Here is a 24851-nt window from a genome sequence, read left to right on the forward strand (position 1 = left end):
ACCAGACACTGTTATATAAATAGTTGATCTGTGCACGAACTTAGTCATACATTAATAAAAACTTTAGTAAGCTCTAACACAAGAAACTCGTTTTTATCGGGGAAAAATATTGTATGTTAAAGAAATAACTAAACAGTAAACATGTACATACATAATATTTATGTTCGCATACGTGCAGTGAGTATTATTTTGCAGTGATATATTAATATTTTATTAACATGGCTAGATCTAAAAAAAGTTTATACAAAATTTTAAAAATATTTACTACCTATATACTTTTCATAAGTAAGGTTGGTTTGTAAATTCTCCTTCAGGAGCATTATACAACACAGTGCATTAAATTGCATTTCAAGTCACATAAAAAAAATTAAAAATGGGTGGAAGTAAAATAAAAATACCACACACAAATGATTATACGTACTATTTTATCATCTTTATAATTTACAAATAATTAGGGCCCAATAACTTTGAGTTAAGATGGTGTATAAAACTCTAGCGAAAAACAGTTCTCTGTATTCTAGAGTTGTTTGAAGAGTTTATTTACATGCACAAAAACTTTCAATGTAAAAAAAGCCACATTATCATCCTACCATAGTAGGTGACATTTTTGACAGTTCGTACAACGAAATTTGTGACTTTGACATATGAATTATGTGAAGCATTAAGAATTTGTGAATCAATAAACAAAACTAACACATAGTCATGTAGTGCAAGACTAGCTAATCATGTATTAATAATTTTTGTTTATTCTACAGTAAAATATTCAGCGGCCAAAGACTTAAGCCGTTGCAATAAATGTAATCTAAAGCCATCTTAAGTGAAACAAACTGTTGCTAAATGAGGCCCAGTAATTTTGAGCGAAATTGTATTCGTGCAAGTTCCCATGTACCACAGCTGTATTTACCTTATATTATATGTATATGCATAATAAATTTAAATATCACTTAAGAACTTTAAGAAAAAATAAAACAGAGTACAATATAAATTTCAAAGAATTATTTCATTCTAAATATCAGTATATAAAACTCTTCCATTGCGTATAAAATTTTTGTAACTTTTACTTCCGTACATTCATAACGATACGAAACATGCACAATGCAATTTAATGCCATTTAACAAAACTATTGTGTTATTGTCCCTAGGTATTCGTTACTTATACGTTTTATACGTTAAGTAAAATAACCTCATTAGTAAGTACTATTTTTTACAACATTAACTAATGTAAAATATTTCATTGTCGAGCTTTAGCAAACGACTTACACACGTGCAATCACTGACACGTATAGAGGAAGGTTTATAAATCAATGACTCGTTAGAAAATGTACGTGTTTGTTTCATCATCTGTGAAATATGTAAAAATATGATCGTGTAAAACGCAGACTGTCATATGTCAGGACTGAGATTATTTGTCAGAAACGTTTGTTGAAAGCTTTCAAACTAGCAATAGTTCTAATGAAGGAATAAATAGCCCAGTCAAAATATGCTAACATTTCGCTCGTAGTCGAATTAATTTGTTACACTTTGCACGTATTTAGTAGTGTCCAGGGGAATTAAAATCAAAAGTCATGATGAATAGGAAGTGAGGTAGTCAGAAACTAGAAAGGATTATAAAAAAAAGGCATTTTTTTTTTTAAATATCTCGTAAATGAGTAACCTTAAAAGAAAAAAGGTTTTAATAAAAAAAATGAAAGAGTATTAAAAATCCTATAAAAGATTATTTTCACTTTTTCATTTCTCCAATATTGTTTGAGATAGTCTCACTTAAAAAATGAGTTTTTTTTATTTATCTCAAACATTTTTCCTATAGCAACTGACCTATATATTTGTAAACCGTGCCTCTCGTATGCCAAATGCCGTCACTTGAATTTACAAGACATGTTTAAGCTAGAGTCCATGATGACCCCAGAATTAAACATTTTTACATGTCAGGGCTACTTCTCAAAGAAAAGAACTGATAGCGTTTGGTCAGACAGACCACAGAGCAGACTTAAATGCGTAACATGAAAATTGTTGGAAGCCTCACACGAGGACGAGGATTCACTGACAAGTTCTTGAGAGAGTGGATCTTGGGGATGACTGCATTTGCATCTGCTCATCATTGAAGAGTTATGCGCTACTTATTTTATATCTTTGAACGACTAGATTTCTGACAATATCGAAAAAGTAGGGATGCCACAGATTAATATAAGATCTCTGCTTAGCTAAATAATCACCCACCATTTCCTGGATCACAACAAATCATGTCTATAGCAACTGGACTAGTAGGGGATGCCACAGTTACCTTTTTCAATGCTATAGTAATTGGCGAGCAATCAATACAGAGTAATATTGGAAAAATGCTAATCAAGCATTGTCACGAAAAGATCAAACTCTCCCTCTGGCGAATATTAGCTACACTATTACATTCAATTGTAATAGCTCATTAATCATTTGTTAGTTTTCCAGAGGATAACGATAAGTGAAGAAAAATAGGATGACTTGATCATGTATATGCAGTATGAGTTGGCTCCATTTCATTTAGCTCTCTTTGACGAAGCTGGGATACGCAAAACCAAGAACCCTGTACATGTTTTAGGTGACGAGGGAGAATTTGGACTTGGAGAACCCTGACTTTGTTCTTAATGGTGGATTCTTACTACACAGTCATATAGCCGATAAGAGGTACTGATTCCTCTATTTGCCCAAAATATGTCAATTACATTATCATTTCATATTTATCATGACTGTTGATGTGACGTTCCGTGCAGACCACTGAACAATTGAAACACAAAATCATAAACATCGGTTTGAATTTGAGCACATAATATACTTTGACTGGGCTAGAAGTCTATAACACCTCGTGTTTAAATGCGTACCTAATTTTTAGAATCTCAATATAAGTGTCTTCCAGGTTAATTTTTTTTTCTGGATACATAATAAAATATTTTGGAATTCAAATTGTTCATAACTTAGGTAATAACGGTAGAATTCAAAGCATTTTAAACCGTTTTATCTACTTAAAAAAAGTACGGAGGTGGTTGTGTGGACCAATTTTTACCACGTTTTTGTTTTTATTTTTGTATAAAACTAAAGTTCGAACTTATGTTTTTCTTACGCTAATCCACTTAAAAAGTATGTTCTCTTGTAAATAAACGCAAAATTTTTCACATGACGTTTTTTGACAGCGATCATTAAGCTACTAACATCTTAATATTGTAAAGTAATAAACAAAAAAATACTAATGCAGCTGCAGTCTATCTACTCACAAATAATTAATTGTTTAGTTATTTCTTAAGCACATATTGCAATCTATCTAAAAAAAAATTGGAAACGCTTGCCAAACAAATGCATTTTATGACAGACGATGTGGGTAATACTTGGCTAAAACTTTGCGTTTATTAAAATTTACATCGAAAATTAACTAGCGTTCACTCGGTTTTAGTCAAAATGATGAAATTAAAAATATGTGGTTGCTGTAATATAATTAGTTTTTTAAAGAAATTAAAACGTGGATATTTTAAATATAATAGAAAAGAATTCTTTACTAATTCATATTAAATAATTATGACTTTCCTCGCATACTAGCGTCAACTTTTTTTTACACAGTATATAACTGATAAATAATGTAAAACAAAATTGGCAAGTTATAATTCACAACTTCCCTTTCATTATTTTTAACTGGAAAATGGAACATTGATGTGCCTTATGAACCGATCCTCGTATTCTGACAACCCGTGTACGCACATTTATAACCCTTCAGCATGTCTGAAATTATAAAATTATCAATGCGAAATAAAGTTAAAATAAGTAGGTATTTAACTTTTAAATTAAATCATATTTTAAACTCAACACGGAATGAAGGCCTGATACAAAGTTCTTAGGAGCTAATTTTCACGTTACTAGGGTACACAATCCCTCGATACAGTGATCCCAGTAACTGTCTTCTCCGTTCTTCCGGGGTTTCGTGGCTCTCAAAGGCAGTGGTAAGGAATACTTATCGTCAAGGTCGCCGAACGGTGCTGATACCAGCTTCCCGTGTATGGGAGGGTGAAGGGAGGTGGCATGACTGGCTGGTTAACGTAGTACGTCCTAAGACCGCTAGGGGCGTGCGCTGTCGATACCCAGCGATTGAAGCGATCGCAGCGGCGGAGCTTGGAACTACAACAATTCTTCTGGGAAACCGGACAGAAAATTTAACCTGGGCTCGCGACTTCTATACATTATATATATTCAATGTCAGTACCGAATACATACGGTTTGCTACAGCTCTAATAATCTATGTTTTCACATGTCACGTAATACTCTAAAACAAGGCTAAGCCGGTAACCTACTTTTTTAATTCAGATGGTAAGATTGTATGGTTACATAATACATATAGCAAAGAGAGTAAACGCGCATATATTTGTAAAATTTATTGTTGCAGGTGAGAAATAATAGGTCTGGAAAGAATGCCAAAATTAATTAACCCGTTCATTAACTGGCTATGCACATATTTTTCCTCGATTACAATCTAAATCGATGTCCACACTTTCGTAAGTCCACTTCGTATTCTCCCCACTGGAGCTCACAATCATCTCGACAGATGGTCTCCCTGCAGTTTGCTCTTCTCACTCGTGCGCGGATGCTCCGATCTTCGCACACGAAGCCCGTATCTTCTGTAATTTAATTCTCATTTGTTTGGAAATTAGCAATAACTTAACTGTCAGTTTCTCATTATGATTCTTCAAAAGCGTTGTTTTTCTCTTTAAGAGTACTTGTGTTGTTGGGTTAACTCTTTCGGGACACAGCTTGCATTCCCCCCGCCCCCCCCCCCCATACATACACACACACACACCTGTACTTTGAGCTTGTTGCTGATAACGTTATGAACTGTGCCAACTCTTAATGCGACTGTTTTTTTTTTTTTTTTTTTTGCCATATGTTCAAACTGTAACACTTAGGTCTTCGCGAATAATGTCTTCAAGACTGGTTTCAAGCGAAGAAGTCGACACTTCAACTGGCCGGCCAGGACGTTGCTCGTCAGGATCTACCGTTTTTTAACTGTTCTAACCCACTGATTAAAATTTCCGCAGTTCATACAACTTTCACCGTACTGTAAAAATCATTCGAAAAAAAAAAAAACATTTTGGCCGGTTTTTCATCTGTGTTTTTCGTACCATGTGCGTCTCTGCCTGAGGACGGGAGCAGATAGCAGTTCCCGAAACGTCGCTTGTTTCTGTTTTGAAAACTATTGTGTTTGTTTCGTCTTTTCGTTTTGTCGTGTTTTTGTCTCGTTTCAACTGTTGTGCTGAATTTTTTTTTGGGTTCAATATTTTTGTGCTGTCATCATTTGTGAAGTTTTTTCGTTCTGTTAGTCCATTTTTCTTTGTTTTTCTTTGTTTGTTGATCATATTCCTGTTATGGAATATTATGTGGTGTTTATATCCTGCAATTTTTTGCTTAATTTGTGTTTTTGTCTTTTGGGTATTTTTTTAGTTTTCTTCTACAGTGGTATGCAATGGCGTATGTCCAAAAGCCTACATCAAGTCAGTCAGTGAATTGTTAGAATGTGAAACTTCATGTCCGAATACTTTGTGGCTTGAAGTGGGTGTAAGGGCAAGTCTCGTGATCTGCGGCGTACGCTACCCATGGCCCCCGCATTCGATTACGGGCCCTGGACCCAGGATCGGAGATTGCCCCCCCCCCCCCCCCAACAAATCCAATTTTGCAGTCACGTGCTACAGTATAATTGCATTGTTATTTCTTACCTACACTATATTCATCCTAAAAATACAGGGTAATATTACGGTTACTATTTGTTAAGTCCAAACTAAGCTTTATTTATAAAATATTCAATATGTTTTTTTTTCTCGTTTGTAAAAAAATTATAATAGTTAAACATTTAAAAATAACCAGGACTGTGCCCGGGTCCCCTCCAGTCCCGGGCCCTGGGCCCAGGGGTCCACCCAGCCCCACCCTTGTGGGGGCCATGGCGCTACCCCTCCAGTTGGACAAAGAACCTTTTTTACGTTGCTGCCAAAAAAAAAACTGTGTCCGATCTTCGTTGGTTTCACGTCGATATCTCCGTATCTCGTGGGAACATGCGTGTGGATGTTTAGCCCAGTCTAATATGTTTTACATTTTTTTTTTTTGCGATAGAGGTTAAGAATGCTTGCCGCACAGGACGGCGAAGGCCGGGCGAGGCGGCGAGGCGGCAGGTTCTTGTTTGTGGCGTCGCGCCGTCCTTGGATCGCGGGCGTCTCGCTTGTCCAGTTTCTGCAGGGGTGCCCACAAGGGGGGGGGGGGGTAACGACGCAGACTGCGTCATTAAAATTTCAAGGGCGGGGGGGGGGGGTGGTTAAAAGACGAGAAAAATGTATATATTATTTACATAATTATAGCTTCTAATGTGAAAATACGTTTCTGGTGCTTTGATAATTGAAAGGGATCTTGTAAATCAAATTGGCAACCCCGCCTCTTTCCTCAACAAAAGCAGTTTGGCATCTGTCGGTTCAGGATGGAAATGATATGACCAAAATTATTATTAGAAAATCAGTTTTAATTAATGCAAAATGTGATCAAACATAATACTAAAAAAGTATAATATTATAAAATAATTGAGTAAATCATTGAGATAATGGCATAAAAAATTTCGGGGGGGGGGGGGGGGGGCATCATTACGTTAGGAAGGGTGGGCATCATTAGGTTAGTAATGGGGGGGGGGGGGTGTTGAGTCATAGTGTTTGGGGGGTGTGGGCACCTCTGGCTTTCTGCCAGCCTGTCCTACGCGGGAAGCCTACAACTCACGTAGTTTCGGTTCCCTGCAAGAATTTCCGAAGATTTCCGAAGTTTTGCGTTTTTGGTATTAACGCCACTTCAGCCGCTAAATCAGAAGTTTCCAATGAAAACAAGCATGTTGTGACTGACCTTAACCTAACCTAACCCTTCGATTTTTTTTTAATTTCAATTTTTGAGAGAAATACGAAGTTGCACGAACGTGGAAGGTAACCGAAACTACGTGAGTTGTAGGCTATACCGGTCCTACGCAGACTAGCGTGGGCACCTGCAGCTCAGTCTGGGCCGACGACGGGAGGTCGGCTTTCCGTATATGTTTCAGGTTATACTTCTTTAGGCGCGTCATCAAGAAAAAAAGATGAACGTAAATTTTTACGATGCGCGCGCACCATGCAACGAAATTTTCAAAGGATGGGAAAAAAAAAAAAAAAAAAGTGGGGGCACATACAAATAAAGATTATATATGTGCTTTTAAATCTTATACTTTAGTGATTGATATTGAATACTAGTCCATATCATTTTAAAAAATTATTTATTGTGAATATTAGTGATATAAATTGTGTTTATAAACTTTTTCAAGTGTGTTTATGTATAATTTATTTTCATTTTAAATTATTATATTACTATTTAATAAATTATTAAAAATAATAAATAAGAATCAAAATCCAGCATCCAGCGTAATTTTTTTTTTTCATTTTCAATTGAAATTTATGTCGGTTATTTTACCACAGTAAATAATTAAATTTTACACATGTTTATATTAATATTTAATTGAGAGTATTTTTTAAATTTAATTTATACTTTACCAACTTTGGTTATTATTTTATTTGTATTAATTATTTGCTTGCAAAACTATTTTTTTTACTGAGCCAAGTAAGTTTAACTTAACACGCGTTCATAAGTACACGCACCCATTTTTTTTAAATCCTTAAGTATACGCTTATATGGCGAAAATTACAAGTATATTGATAAAATAATTCTTTGGGGAATTTACAAGTTATGTGATACACACATATCACATTTACAGCGATGGCCATGGTAACGTTTTCAGTCGTGTGTGTGTGTGTGTATTTGTAGATGATGTTCCCCGCTCTTAACTTAGGAAGTCTACAGTAGAACTCTTCTTGCACTGCTCATTAGATTCTTTACACGCCCCACCTCGTAGATACGCTACTACTGCGCCTCGAACAAAAAAAAACTGAATCTAATTTTGATAATCAGCAAATTAAAAAAAATATCATTACAATTAAGATAAACGGTAAGAAACACAAACCAAAGACGCCATTTTTTAAAAAGGGCCTTTAAATTCGCGTTTATTAAGTCCGATGATTACAGTGTGTGTAGGGGTGTTTCTTGTTTTGACTTAAATTATTAACATGGTGAATGTTGCATACAACAATTCCCTAACTTCTGTTAGGTGTAGTCCACTGTAGTCATGCGATATCAAATAATTGCTGTTTTGGAAAGCGGAGAGTGACAAAAGTGCTATGAGATTTTGTATCCGGAAGTGGATAGTCTTTGTTTTGTAATCTCAACAGTGTTCTACCTGCGTCCGCCATAACACGTGTTTTTCGCAGTTTTATTGGCAACAAAGCTTTCAATATAAGCGATATAAACAATGAATCACTACAGTTAGTCCACAAGTTGCGTAGTAGACCCCAATATCATCATATATATTAATACAATAAGAACTCAAATGTATTTATCCCTTTTCAGCAAAAACTGCGCAGTTGTACATATAAATTTGGTATCATTGTATATATTTTTATTATTGAGTTGAAAATAGTTTGAATTAAAATATTTGATCATTGAATTATTATTTTTTTTAATTTATAAATTATTCTTGAATATTTCTCTATTTCTTTGAGTGTCACGCAAAAATTTTGGACCGATTTTGATTCACTTCTACCAAAATGTGCCACATACATAATATAATTTATTTATTCTATCACAATCAATAACTATTTCACGATTTTATGATACTATTTATTACATGATGAAATCAATTTTTAAAAAAGTCAGCGTGCGATTATTCTCACGGGGATACACACTGGTATTTTTTTTTTATTTAAACACCACATAATATGAGTCACTTAGGAAACAAGAAACAAGTTACATATAAGTTTTGGTTTTTCTCTTGAGTTTTGATTCGAAAGATGTATAGCTTAAGTTATATGATATAAATGCGTACCGTGAACACCAATAGGCATCATGATGTGAAATCGCTAGAAACTTAAAAAGTTTCAAGGACGCCTCATTGCACATAACGCAAAAGTGAGTCAATTTTATTGGCCGTTAGTATAAATTGTGCATTTAAAAATAAGTGTTAAAGCACGTGACTGCTGTTTTGTTTTTTGTAATTGCTGCCGTAACTTAAATTATATATGAAACGTATATATTTTTAAGGATGGTTTTAAATGTCCTCAATAAACCGCGAACCAGCCTTACCTTATATAGACCTCATAAAACCAGAATATGCAGTTGTGTACATTCTGGTGATGGTGTAAGAATGTACTAAATGTTTTACAGAGGTACTTCACTTGAACTGACTGTAGAAATAGCTTTACTGCGCTTCCGCTCGGTAGAGGAATGAAAAGATTTTTTTTTCTTATCTCGATCCCTTTCAAAATATCTGACAGTGTTCACAGTATAACATAGGCTTTTAACATACTAGTCTACGGAAAAGGTTTTTGCACTCTTAAAAGAAACTTAATTCATTCAATCTAAATACTTAATCTGACGCTACCTCAGGTATAGTAATTTAGAATAATTATGTATGCTTAGTTAGTACACTTTGCGAAATCTGTTTTGAGTGAAACATTTTATTTTCAATGTGGTTAGCAACTTAAAAACTTTAGGTTTAAAGATTAACGTACGATAAAGATAGGTATATGTATAAGAGTTAGAATATTGTATTCTGTTTGTGAAGATAAAATCCATATAAAAACGGCACACGTAACCGTTCGGTTATCAGGTTTTCGAATTGAAAACCTCGTGTCCCAAATCAAATGTAACCAACGCCTTTGCAGCCTCACAAGAATGTGCGGGAACATTGGGAATAGACTGTCGATAATAAACACGCGATAATTATTATTAAAAATCTACCACGTGTGAGTCTTGCACACCAAAGGTTCCTTACCGTAGGTACTTCTGTTTTGACTTTCAAAATATTTCATACGAGCTGTGGTACTCGTCGATGAAGGGATCAGTTTGTTTGCATTTCACAGGGCCTTCTAGAGTGGAGAAGGGTATCCGTTGGTAAAGAAAAGGGGGGCGGGGGTTCGTGTTTGAGTTACGAATTTTTTTTTTTGCGTGTGATTATCCTGATAGAAGATTAAACCTTACAAGGTTATTGATAATGCAACCCATTGGCAACCTCCCAAGTTATGCGAAACTTGCAGATCATGTCTACAGTTATGGCCCCAAAAAGTAAGTATAAACATTATTAAACATAAATGAAATACACTAAGCAATTTACAAACATTTATCTCGCCACGTGGGATCCGCCTGGCAGTTGAGGCTGGTTTTAGTTAAAGTTTTCCACGGGGAAAACTATTATTTTAAATTTTAAATTTTGGAAAATGTTTTTAATATATTTAGTGTTATCATATATAACATAATATATGCTAAGTATTTTTTTTAAACTTTTTATGATGTTATTTATATTTTATTCAATTATCGCTGATTCTAATTGCCATCCGAAAATTGGTTGTATTTATTTAAAAAAAAATCGTATTGTTTCGAAACCTGGTATAATTTAAAATAAATAAACTTTCTTTCTATAATAGTGAATTCCCTTATCACAAAATATAAATTAATTTTCAGCAACAAAAATGGTATTTTCTTCTTATGATCACCAAAAATTAATTAATCCAGTTGGGCATTTCATTTCAGCTTGTCCAAAAGAGCGATTAGACTGGGCAGTTCCGCGGCCATGCGCGTAGGCCGTTTCGGTAGTCGGTCACGGTATGCATAACCATGTCTTATTTGCATGCCATTATCAAGGCCGCGCTGATTTCTTTCGCCCGATTTGAAGTCATGGCGCTGGTGGCGTCGTGGCGTGGTGCGAACCTCGTTTCACCATCTGGGTTGAGAGACACCGACCACATTTTTATTATAACCAGTCTTTTTTATATCTTCTAGAGCTGTTTCGTTGAAGGTCAGCAGTCATCGCGTACAGCTGCTGTTTGTGATCAATCCTACACAGTACAAGTACAAAAAACAGTAACAGTGCGGGTAAATAATTTTGAATTTTCTTGTGGTATGTGCGTGATTCCGTAACTTTATTAGTTTTTTTTTGTACCTATGAGTTTAGAACCTTCTTTATTTTCATTACTCTGTTCATTTGTCACAGGATTTTTTTTTCTCTTAGACGTGAAATTTCTACTATATATATATATATATATATATACACACACACACACACACACACACACACACACAGTATTTACGCAGATTGCAGGGCATAAATTAAAATGGGTGGCAGGGCATGTCAAAACAAGCCCTTATTGTTAAAGAACACATGTTCGGGAAAGCAACCCTGCAAAATTACAGGCGCGAACAGGAAACTCTCAGCTCACATTTGCAATGTCGCTGACAGAAGAACACTGAACTTTTACGGACATTATATAGGGTATAATCTGTACTTTGATAAATACTTGATCTGAAGTAGTTTGCAATCACCTAGGTGCTGTACTTAGCCCTTTTTTTCATTACAGATAATATTGCAAAAAATGGCTCGTGAAGTCACAGTCTCAGAAATACATATCTTTGTAATTCTAAAAATCTGCTAGAGTTTTTCATTTAAACCATCTTCAATTGTATCGCCTTATTTCGCAGTTTACAAACGACCGTCTATATATTATGTAATGATTAACCTAACATAATTTTAATGTTTGTCTGGCATCTACCAGTGTGAGTGCGCTAATTAACACAATATGTTCTTTGTATTTGTTTTTACTTAACTTTTTTTTCCGAACGCGGAGTCATTTGTGAAGGTAACACGCAGCGAGCACAATGACTTGTGGTAAGGAACTGTCTCAATTCTCCTGTGATTGATTTCTGAGAACGATAGGCAGCCGAAGTAAGGATTACGTGACCGGTATTCCAGTCCTAGACCCCACCCCCACTCTCTCCCCCCAAATGTCCCGTGGTGTGGCACCATTCTATTTTATTTTCTGCTGCCCACATCTCATGGTTAGGGACATGCATATTTCGCGAAAAGATTCCGAGACCAGCTGAAAGTTAAGACACTGTAGCATCGTCTGTGTTTAGTGATTGGGTGAGTTTCTTTCAGGTACATGTCGAGTGTTACATCACCAATCACAGTAACTCAGCGCGGAAGCAAACACGTCCTGAGTGGCTCAGTCAAGAAAGGCAACGACTTCTCTCGCAGACGGCCGCCAATCACAAGGAATAAACCGCTGGTGCGGGTATACTTTGTTGCAGTCTAATAGGCGTTCAGATTTTTTTCGCGAAAAATGCCTGCCCCTACTCATGGTATTTGCTTAAAAATGAAAATCCTTTTCTCGACTTTATTTTCCACGAGGGTTCGCTTCGCACGATATCATCTTACTTTCTACTTTCTCCGTGATTGTAGCTTCGTGAGTGGCTCGGGTGCGAGTTGTCTACCACGAATTCGGGCTGGCGACTTCCCGAACCAATGGGATTCTCTGGCGCCAGTGCCGACTACATTGCCGCCAGCGAGTCCGGTGCCTTACCACTGCGCCACCCCGCTTCGTTGTTAGTGACGAGAAATGTTCACTGGCTGAGATTCATCATCATGTGATGAGAAGGGATAACTTTTTACCGTTGCCTCAAAATTTTCCTTTTTTTTTTTCTTTCTGAATTTTGGCATAGAAAAAGTCCGAGAAAAAAATAGATTTATGATTATTAATTTGTTTGTTAAGAACTAGTGATGGATCAAATCCCAATTTTCTCGAATCCTAATCTTGAATTCGAATTCCAGAGGGTACCTCGAAAATACCCCTCGAATCTGAATCTAGGTTTCGAGGGTCAAAAATAAAATAATGTACAATGAATGAAAAATATTAACTAAGATGTTGAAACATTCTACCCTATAAATGGTTGTTTCATAAATTAAGTTTCCAGAATCAGTACATTTTGTGCGTGCTTGTTTGTGTATTATATATATATTATATATATATATATATATATATATATATATATATATATATATATATATATATATACATACACTAGGATGTAGCGAATTATAGTATTGTAACTTTAAGAGATTTAGAAGATATGCTTTATGAAATGACCCTAGGCCACCATTGAAATAGGTACTTTTGGACTAATGGAGAGTGAGGATGAAAATACATTTACGTACTAATTAAATTTTAAACCTTAACAAAAAATATGTTCAAAATTTCGGCCACCTGCTTTTATGAGAGCTCTGCAACGACATAAACAATGGATTGGTCACGTGTATGTGAATTTGATGAATCTACGTGTATTGAGAACTATTACAGTGTTTTATTTATCATATGATACTATGACATTCGACAAACCTGCAGGTTTTCTGATGTACTTTACTGTTGATGATCCTTTTTACATGCTAGAGTTGCTCTTTATAATACCGCATTGTTGTGCACAGTAATTACTTAATATGTGTAAATGCAGCTTGGAATACATTATGATTTTTTAGATAATGCATTTTTATTGTGGTTTTCGTTCACAGGGACAGCAGTCCAGCATCTTTCGGTGCAGACAGAATGGCGCGGTTCGGTCACAGTTGAATGTAAGTACCACTACAGACTTTTTATAAGGGGCTCGCATAGTCAGATGTGTAATTATTGTTTGTGAGGCGGGATGATAAGTGCGATGCTTGCCGGTGTTTCTAGCGCGGTATAGTCTCTAAGCGTAAGGCTGTGAACTAACGCGCAGTCATGCATAGGGAAACTTTGAGATTTGAGCGGCAACCATAACGCTATATGGCGGAGAAATGAAGATAAATGTGTATTGGAAGTCCCTTCCTTGAGTGCGTTCAAATATCTGTACCGGATGCTTCATACATAAAGATTATCGTGAAACACGCGTTTAAGCCATTTTAACTCTCCTAAAAAATATATATATTTTGAAAACGAAGTTTGTTAACAGAACTATCATCCGCCCTCAGCGTATTCTTAAATAGACACCGCTCTGATAACATGAGCAGTTTTCAAATCGCTTTTTTTTTTTTTTTTTTTTTTTTTTTTTTTTTTTTTTTTTTTTTTTTTTTTTTTTTTTTTTTAAAAAGCTCTGAACAACGTGTGTGCCCGTGCAGGCGGGGGGCCTTAATATGTCCCGCAAATTTACAGAAGTTTTCAACGAGAACGTGCGGCAGATTGACGGAAACGATTTCCAAGCCGTCGAAAGAGTGCAGAGTGGACGCCGGGAATCCTTGGAGTGATGAGTGATCTGACCCCTCAGCTTGACAAATGGATAAAGAAACTTCTGTTTTCAAAGTGATGTGATTCTAGTTAAGGTTGGCGAGGTAAGATAGCATACGGTGAGTGAGGTTATTTAGGTTATGTAGCACTTTTTTTTAAACTAAAATAGACCATTATTTTTAATTGCATTTCTTATTAAATAAGCAAAAAAAATCAGTATTATGTTCTTGTTGACGATTAAGCGATATGATGTAAATACATATGGATATGAAACACTCTTGTTTGTTGGCAAATATTTTGTTACAATACAAACGATGGTTACAAAATATCCAGGAATCTTCGTTACTTACCTGTTAACTCCGTAAATTTACGGACACTGGGTGAACCTACTTTGAACGCGAATCAAAAATAATATTTTTGGTACATTAACAAAACATTCAAAAACTAGTGAAGACTGTATTAAGAACACTTCTTATTTTGTCCACCTTTGATAAGAACGAAGCATACAACTCGGAAGTTGAAACACGGCGTGTTTTCTACTAAGATTCAGTTATTTTAAATTACGAAGAACTCTTTCATTTATTTCAGGGGAATTGGAAAATCCGTAACTTTACTGTATTTTCTAACAGCGTAGTAACACATTTATCATTGACACTTGTTGCGGAAACTTTTCTCGGACAAGTTTTGGGTGTGACTGTTACAGACAATTTTTTTTGACGTGATACGTCTAATAAATTGATGAACGCCGGCTGCACGCACGAAAAAGTGTCCCGTAACGCACATTGTCCCGTTACGCTGTGTCCCGTTACGCTCATTTTACGCTTGCGCCGCATCTATCTCTCTTCCACTCGATTGGAACAACCATCGATTTGACTTTTTCGAGGCACATTAAACTTGAAACACTCCCATTCGTTTCCTACTTTTCCTATCATCGTCCTATCCTTAACAAAATAACACAGATTGGAAGAAGTTAAATAGCAAACATGTATAAAAGTTATAGTTAAAATAATCTCTTCGTTAAAGTAATAAACATATTTTAATTAATGAGTACAAATAAAAGTAAATTTAGCAATTAAATTGTAGATTTCATTTCACTCCTTCTTTGTATCCATAGAAAATAGTGATAATTCAATAAAAATGATTCAATTTTATTCATAAAAGTATGCAATCGTTTCATCAATGTTGTGTTATGACGTTGTCACGTTAAACTATCGTCCGTAAACCGACTTTACAGACAACCAATTTTTTTTCTTCAAGGATACGTGAAACACTAGTTCGCGACAACTTGTGATTGCGCGTCCTTATTTCTTACAGTTGTTACTCGCAAGACTTGCACTTTAGTGAGACGGGGCCCCCTGGTGATCTGGTCGACGGCGGGTCGTTACCACAACGCAGAAATACCATAACGCCGAATGTAAAAATTGACCACAACGCCGATAGCTAGAAAACTTCTGTGCACCACAACGCCGAAATAACAACTGAATGAATTTGTGTGTGTTATCTTAAATGTAGGCTACCTTAACGCCGAAATACCACAATCAAACCTAACTTTACCTAACCTAACCTAACCTAGCGTAATATAACCTAACTTAACTTAGCCTATCCTTGCCTAGCCTAACCTAGCCTAACCGAACCTAGTCTTACCTAACCTAACCTTTGTGGCAGTCCTGCAATGACATTTTTCGGCGTTAGTGTATTTTGGCGTTGTGGTATTTCGGCGTTATGGTACGTCCCCGTCGACGGCTCGTGTCTGTCCGCGCGGCGGGGGCGACCCACGCACAGCTGACGTCGCCGTGCACTCGGCCGTCCAACTGCACTCCCGAGTGCTGCAATCAGAGCCCGTTTGTCCGCCGTCGTTTAGTCTCTAACGCTTGTTTTTGCTGCCAGGCTATACATACCTTGCAGACTACACAAGATTCCCTTTGCTGAAAAACACCCTGGTGACCGATCCATCCGCGTGCCGTCTTCAGGAAAGAAAGTTGTGAAAGTCCTCTTCCTTCGAATAGCTTTCTAAGAGTCAAAACCACGTCACCGTTCGGAATGTTTACATGGTGTTTGTTATGTTTATTTTGCAGATATTTATTTCTAAATGTTAAATTTTAATTATTGTAATGATTCATTCTTAAGTTATCAGAGTGTTGCTACCCTTCATTAGGGTAACTTGCTCAGTGGCCTAGCCTAGCTGATGATCCAAAGCTCTGAAAAAATCAGGTGTATACGATTTTAAGAATTTTTTTTATTTATTGAATAATATTATAAAAATAAAGAGTTTCACGACAAAGCCTATACACGAACAGTTGGTTCACAACTGTACAAAACGATTACATGCAAGGGTTGCAGTTTCTCAAAGTTTCTCAAAACCATTAAATAAAAAGACATAAAATTGTTAGAATTTTTTTATAAAAATAAATTTTATTGGCATGTTAATTTCTCCTAGTTCGTGCTCTATAGTTATTTTCATTATTAAATCATTCCCTTTTGTACTTATTTTAATTGTTGAACATAATATCCATTATTAGAAATTTGTAATATAACTTTAATGCTAGCTAATTTATATATTGTACATATATTATAAATAGTGTATGTAATCATAACCTACATGTATTTCATAAATTTTGTAACCATGTTTACAAGCCCTATATTCAGAGAGCCACTGCTCATCAACTGAGTCTATTGGGTGCTAAGAAAATAAAATAAAATAAAAAATAAATAAAAAGTCTGCACTAGGCACACATTCTTCGTGAATTCACGCCTGAACACAGTTCGCCAGGTAGAAATTAGGTCATCTAATATTGGTCATAGCATTTGTCCAGCTCGATTGGAAAGTTTCTGGTAATAATGCGGTTTGGGGGATCGTCAGAAAGAGTCGCCCACGAATCGTACGTCGGGCAAGACGTCTCCTGTGTGAGGCGGGACCCAAACACAGGAGGCACCAAAGACCTCGCGACGACCGCGGAGTTAGTTGTTCGATGTTCTTCAGTATAAGACTTCAGGACGTCTGCGCTTCATCACGCCAGACTCAGGGTGTTTGACGCCGAAGTGCTGTGAACTGGGTCGTTACCACAACGCCGAAATACCATAACGCCGAATGTCAAAATTGACCACAACGCCGACAGCTAGAAAACTGCTGTGTACCACAACGCCGAAATAACAACCGAATGAATATGTGTGTGTTTCTTAAATGTACCTTAACGCCGAAATAACACAATCAAACCTAACCATACCTAACCTAGCGTAATATAACCTAACCTAACAACCTAGCCTATCCTAGCCTAGCCTAGCCTAGCCTAACCTAACCTAGTCTAAACCTAACCTCAGGGCCGGTGCAAGGTAAATTGGCGCCCTAGGCGAAAAACCTGAATTTCCCCCCCCCCCCCCCGGGCCGGACACCACTAAAAATTTTTTTCCTTGCCTCAAAATACATCACGTAAGCCTAATATTTTGTCAACAATCAAATGTAAGCAGGGTTGTGTTTTTTTTTTACTTTTTTACTTATTACAAATCATAAACAGGTCACCGTGGACTTTAAATAATTACTTATAACTATATATCATTCCAAACTGTTACAAAAATCCATTTTCATCTAGTTTCAATAATCGTTAAACATATTATATCAGCTGTTATGTGTCGTGCTGCGCCGCCCCCAGCTACTTGGCGCCCTAGGCGGTTGACTAGTTCGCCTATATGGACGCGCCGACCCTGCCTAACGTAGTCTAACCTAACCTAGTCTAACCTAACCTAACTTTGTGGCAGTCCTGCAATGACATTTTTCGGCGTTAGTGTATTTCGGCGTTGTGGTAATTCGGCGTTGTGGTACACAGCACAGTTTTCTAGCTGTCGGCGTTGTGGTCAATTTGGCATTTCGGCGTTGTGGTGCGTCCCCCTGTGAACTTCCCGCGTCGGGCGATTCCTTCATCTTACCCTGATCCGCGATATCGTCTTCGTGAGATTGTAGCAGAATATTAGCAGTTTCCAGCATCCCTGCATTGCTACAGCTGGCGTTCTGGAGACAACGCTGCCCACCTGGTAGTCCTGTCGACTAAGGTTTCATCGTTCTACCGATACCTGAGCATTTTGAAAAAATTTGATACATTGAAAGTGTTTTCTAGTGTCTATACATACACTACCACCAACGCAGAAATAAATCTTGAAATATTAGCACGCATTTAAGATTATTTCATTCAATTATTATATTTGATATAAAGTTTTACTTCATTTTCTTGTGCACATTGACATAAATATGTTACTGTATAAACTGAAGGGCTTTAGTACTCAGTTTAAAATTTTGTTTCAACTAAAACTAGCAATACTCAACAACTTACATATTCATTTTCTTTGTTATATTCTTAATAATTCAAACGTAATTTCAAGTGTCTAGGTTTTGTGTGTTCATTATGTGCTATTGAAATTCACACTACATAGCTACACAATATTTGACACACTACACCACTATCATTATTTTATTACAATAGGATATTCTGTGGGCTGGAATAGGCTCATTGGCACGAGGTTTTGCATGCGGCCAGGGCAGAGCCATTCAGTCCCGCCCCCCAACTTTATGGGGCTAGTTGTCACAACCAGTTGGGTGAAATTACGTCCTTTATTATTTTCTGTATTTGTTTTGATCGTAAACCCTTTTGTTATACACTCACATTAACTGAAGAGCTTTATAACAAAACCATGGTTCCAAAAGTTCAATTTTGCGTTTTTTTTATCCATCCTTTGGTGATACCTTGTGACATGCATAGAACCAACTGTTGATGAAAAAACTACTATAGTCCGCATATTGTCAGCATAAATAACAATTTTTCATAGTATTTGAAGCAAAAAAAGTATGGTTCTTAGTATTAGTAATTGTTTTATTTATACTTAGGCTATCCTATACATGTTGCCAACCCTTTCTTTTACACTTACTTTTTGATTGTCATCTTCTTCCCTTGTATCAATAATCAATCAATAAAGAATATTGTTTCATTTTTGTACACTCTGACGAGTTTGTTTTGGCAAAAACAATCTAAATCCAAAACCAAGAAAGTTTCAAGCCCTATAGTGTAACGATATTTGCATGTTAATGTTTAAAACATAAAAAAGGGAGTAAGGAAGTGTTATCTGTGTTACATGATGAGTGCCATATCATTTAAATTCCAATGAGCATAGCAGGAACATTTTCTAACTTATTTATATATTCTTCAATACAGCTAGTTGTTCAAGACCGAATAAAAAATCCTATAGTGAAATGGCTTAGTTACTTGAACAATTTATGATAGAGGCAGCGTAGAAAAAAAAATCTAAAATTATAGGTTTGTTAGAAAGTTTATGGCAGTTTTCAAAAATAGTAACGAAAAACAAAAGTCAATTCTTGATTATGGCTTTATGTTGAAAGAAACAAAAGAGAGTGATAGCAATCTCATGACATGATTGGTACTTGCAGAGAGGTTTTTTTTTTAAATTTCTTTCTTGAACTGGAACTAAAATACTACTTTGAGGTCATGGCTGGTCCTTTTGTTCGTAAGCATTAGACACAAAACTTGTTTCGAGAAGCAAAAAAAAAAAAATTGTTTTGGCGTGTACTGTGGAACCAAACCTGTTTTTAAGTTCATAACCTCCATCTTCAGTTTTCCACTTTAAAAAGAAATTCACAAAAAATGCTGAGGCCCAGCTATAGAAGAAGAATAAATTAATTTTGTAACAGTAAATTTTGAAACGAACTATTTGGATGGTTTTTCTTCGGATGTCTTATTACAGCACCACTGTTATTACTAAGGCGAATTACGATCGTAGTAATTAAAAATTATACAGGAAACCTACGCACACAGGCCAATACCTTAATTTTGCATCCAACCATCCCAAAACAACAAAAACTGGCCTAATTCACACACTAACCAACCGAGCTGAGATTATTTGTTCTGATGAGAAATATATTGCGGTTGAACACAATCATATAAAAAAAAGAACTCATAGCCAATGGTTACCCTGTCAACACCATCAAACAGCATATGAAATCCAGCAATACACTCAAATCCACAGAAACTGAGAAACCTGCAGGAACCCTAGTTATTCCGTATGTTCAAGGGCTTTCAGAAAAAATAAGATGCCTGGGAAACAAATATGAACTTCAAACAGCATTCCGTTCTAAATCTACTATTAAAAGTATTGTTACCAAGGTGAAACGAGCCACAGAAAAATTACAAACTCACAACTGTGTGTATCAGATCCCCTGTGAATGTGGCCACATGTACATAGGTGAAACTGGCAGAGCTCTATCCACCCGAATCAAAGAACACAAAAACAACTGCAAGAAGGGTGAAACCCTAAAATCCAGACTTGCTGAAAATACATGGGAAAATAGCCACAAAATTCTCTGGGAAGACTCCATACCACTCATACAGGAATCCGATAAAATAAAAAGGAAAATCAAAGAATCAGCCTTCATTATTAGCAATAAAAATATTTTCAGCCAGCAGAGCATTGAATTAAAAAATATGTGGATCCCTTTGATAAAGAGAGAAACATCCCTGCAGCACAAAACAATAGCCAATACTCAACCCACCATAACCAATCCGCTTTAACTACATGGTGCACAGCCAATGGGGAGACAGCTCGTCTGTCATTGGCTGAGCAAGATGTAGCCCTTTATCTGATAAATAGCCTCATTTTCCAGCCCCAATTCCCTTCTCAGTCGCACCTGTGTTTCCGTACCATGTGCGTCTCTGCCTGAGGACGGGAGCAGATAGCAGTTCCCGAAACGTCGCTTGTTTCTGTTTTAGTAAAACTATTGAATTTGTTTGTCTTTTCGTTTTGTCGTGTTTTTGTCTCGTTTCAACTGTGGTGCTGAATTATTTTGGGTTCAATATTTTTGTGTTGTCATCATTTGTGTTTTTTTTTTTTTTCGTTCTCTTAGTACATTTTTCTTTGTTTTTCTTTGTTTGTTAACCATATTCCTGTTTCGGAATATTTTGTGGTGTTCATATCCTTGTTGACAACAGCAATTGTTTGCTTAATTTTGTGTGTTTTTTGTCTTTTTTGGGTATTTTTATTTATTTATTTTATTTATTAGTTTTTCTTCAACAGAAAGAGTTCTTAGCAATGGCGTATGTCCAAAAACTTACATCAAGTCATGCACTCCCATTGCACAAATCTTTTAAAGATAACATTAAAAATTATATTGTCAAAATTCATGAAAATGTTTTAGTCTTAACACATACAAAAGCTGAATGGTTTTCAAGACTGGTTTCTTAGTGAAAAAAAAAAATATCCACATTGATATACTGGTTTTTTTTCTCTGACTATTTTTCGTGAGAACTATCAATTTTCCATTCATCACATATAGTCTCATCCCTGATTATTATCAGGTAGTACTTGTGTCATAAATTAACTCGCAATAAATATAGAGTGACAATGCTTCAAAAACCAAAGACCAAACTTATGCTTCAAAAAAAAATGTAGTCTTCAAAACTCAAGCTTCTTCTGGTCTTCTAGATGAAATCATGAAGTTTAACTTTACCGTAGGCCTACAAACCATCAGGGCACGATTTGAGTCAACGATGTACTGCAGTTGTGTTAGAGTTATGAGTAGACAATCGTTGCAGTTGCGATCCAGGTTTGAAAAAAAAAAAAAAAATTGAGTCAGGGAGTTTGAAAATTAGTAAATCATGGATATGTCAGGAAAACTTTTAAAGGTCATGGAAAATTGTCACTACAGTTTAAATTTTAGTCTGAAATACATTGTTAGCAAAATATTTATTTACAACAATAAAATTCTCAAACTTCAAAAAACAATACACATCTGTGTGTGTTTATAAGTTAAATACAATCATGATATGAATTGGTATGAAATGAAATAAAAAATCGGTACTATACAGTAAACGAACATTGAAACAGTTTTTGCTTAAATTACCTTAATATGTTATACTTAGGGGCAGGCATTTTTCGTGAAAAGATCTGAACACGTATTAGACTGCAACAAGGTAGACCAGCACCTGTGGTTTCATCCTTGAGATTGGCGGCCGTCTGCGAGAGAAGTCGTTGCCTTATTTGACCGGGGCCACTCAGGACTCGTTTGCTTCCGCACTGAATCACTGTGATTGGTGTTGTAACAATCGATGTGTACCTGGGAGAAACTCACCCAATCGCGATACACAGACGATGCTACAGTGTTTTAACTTTCATCTAGTCTCGAAATCTTTTCGCGAAATCTGCATGCCCCTATTTATACTTTAAGTATTCGCGCTTGGTTTAAATAGCAGTTATAGATGTGTAAAGTTTTTATCTCTCGGTATACGGCATTTGATAGGAGTGATTTTGTGAATGGAACGGAAGTCAAATGAACGGAAATGCGTAACCACAGCGCTGCGTGTGTATGGAAGTCTCGGAAACCGCGAAAAGATTATGGACCCGTGTGTGTGCGTGTGTGTTGGTGTGTGTGTGTGTGTACACACCCTAGCTATTGGGAAGGTGCGTGTTTATTGTTTTCGTGTGTCGCGATTAATTAATTATTTATAATTATTGCGTGTTGTATTGTTTTAGCTCGTGTGTGTTTTATCAACGATCCTGTTTACTAAGACTTGCAAGGTTTAAGGTTACCTGGAATTAAATATGTATATCCTTCCTTTATTCTATTTTTGTCGCAAGTCAATTTTCTTTTTTCTTTTCGACTCTGACATAAATGTTCATGTATTTATTACTTATTTTTTACGTACTTGTAAATTGTTAGCATGAGACATAAATGTTCATGTATTTATTACTTATTTTTTACGTACTTGTAAATTGTTAGCATGAAAACTCATGTGCTTTCTATAATTTCGATATTTTTAATCATCTTTTTTTTTCCCCCGGCCGTAGTGGTATATTTGATTGTCGCACGGAATTGAATACCAGAATTAAGTCCATATTGACTACACACACGTTTACGACGGCATAGTAGGTAGCTGTTCCGAAACTAGCTCTTTAATACAACGTTCGTCGGCTCGGTACATTTCTGTAATTCGGTACCTATCGAGCAAAACCTGTAACTCTGCGGAGCTCTCAAATTTGTGTATAACCTTTTTTTTTTTTTTTTTAATATAAGGAGATCCGAACGTAGTGTCGGAGACTTTTCCCAAACATTAACGCTCATTTGTAACTTTTTTCTTACCATAGATTAGCTTATTACTTGTTATATGTCATGGAACTGCATACTAATTTTTCTTTGGTATCTCTGTTAAAACTATTATCGATTAGTTCAAACTATTCGATAATGAGGCAGAATCTCTAAATTCGGCGTGGACGTGGTCTTGACGTGACGGATCAAAGAGCCTTCACTGCATACGTGTTATTGTAGATTACTTAGACCCGTACCTCAATGACACGGAACCGTTAAAAAACGGGATTCGGACTCGCAGTATGTTTGTGTTTCATTATACGTCCGTAGCTTACATACTATCGCCCCCGGAAACTCCGCCGCGGGAAAGCTCCCGCTTGAACTCTCTGAACTCCCTCTGCTGAGGCCAACGTCCCCTTTTTATATATCAGCCGTCATTTCTGGAACTCACGAGCGCGGCCGGGGCCAGTCGCGTCATTCCGCGCCGACACGACAGCAGAAATCTCTCGAAACACGTGTCGGCGGCTCGCGTAACTCCGCAGCTGTCAGGTTTCAGTTACGTGTCAAAGGTTTGGCGCCGCGCGGGGAGTGGGGGGAAGGAAGGGGGAAAAGCGACAATCCTTGTTATCTTCCAGGCGCGCGCGGCGCATATCATATCAGCCAGCCCTGCACCTGCACGTGTCCCGGCCTTGCTCACGTTCGTAACAATATATAATTAAAAAAAAAAAACACGAATAAATCATAGAACACCAGATATAATTGTACTATAAACAATTTTTAACGTATTTAAAAATAAAACATGGAGTGATGTAAACGGAAAAGATGAGCATTGCCGAGCTAATGCGTGCGATAGTGGATGGTTCGTTCCGCGAGGTCCGTCTCGGTCAGGGCCGGTGCAAGGTAAATTGGCGCCCTAGGGCAGGCGAAAAACCTTAATTCCCCCCCCCCCTGGCCGGACCACCGAAAAAATTTTTCCTTGCCTCAAAATACATCACGTAAGCCTAAGATTTTGTCAACAATCAAATGTAAGCAGACTTGTGTTTTTTTTTTTACTTTTTTTACTTATTACAAATCATAAACAGGTCACCGTGGACTTTAAATAATTACTTATATCAATATAAACATTCCAAACTGTTACAGAAATCCATTTTCATCTAGTTTCAATAATTGTTAAACATGTTATATCAGCTGTTACGTGTCGTGCTGCGCCGCCCCCAGCCACTTGGCGCCCTAGGCGGTTGCCTAGTTCGCCTGCATGGACCAAGGAGCATGTAAGAAGATCTGGAGTGGACATGTGTAGGGCGAGAGCGAAGCCAGCCGGTTGCGAAGAAGGGTTGAAAAGAAAGAGGAAGAGAGCGTATTTCTACTGCAAACGCAGCCCCAGCCCACTTGTCCTTGAGGTTTGAGTGGCGCTGGTGTGCGGCTACAATGGTGATTTCCTGTAGCGCATATGGCTGTACAAATCGATGGAATTCCAAGCCGGATGGCGTTGCTTTTCACATGAATTAAAGATTGTTTTTTCATTTGTTAACTAAATTAATTCTCAAAACTTTTGAAGCATCAGAAAAAAGTGGCAAATGTTTTAAACAGAAGTAACTAATCTTCGAACTTTTCGAAAAACCTAA

The 24851-nt window shown here is 36.6% G+C and overlaps 2 protein-coding genes across 6 annotated transcripts in view; both read left to right on the forward strand.

Moving 5' to 3' along the window:
- Positions 1–24851, forward strand: part of LOC134542385 (uncharacterized) — a 124902-nt gene that overhangs the window by 50976 nt on the left and 49075 nt on the right. For all 5 annotated transcript variants that reach the window (XM_063386577.1, XM_063386575.1, XM_063386576.1 and 2 more), the window contains exon 2: positions 13457–13516. The gene's annotated coding sequence lies outside the window, so the exon portion shown is untranslated. The remainder of the gene's footprint in view (positions 1–13456; positions 13517–24851) is intronic.
- The window catches only part of LOC134541838 (basic salivary proline-rich protein 1-like), a 56966-nt gene that overhangs the window by 15326 nt on the left and 16789 nt on the right, over positions 1–24851 (forward strand). The gene's annotated exons all lie outside the window — the stretch shown is intronic.

This window comes from Bacillus rossius, assembly GCF_032445375.1.
Source record: "Bacillus rossius redtenbacheri isolate Brsri chromosome 4 unlocalized genomic scaffold, Brsri_v3 Brsri_v3_scf4_2, whole genome shotgun sequence".
NCBI lineage: Eukaryota > Metazoa > Arthropoda > Insecta > Phasmatodea > Bacillidae > Bacillus > Bacillus rossius.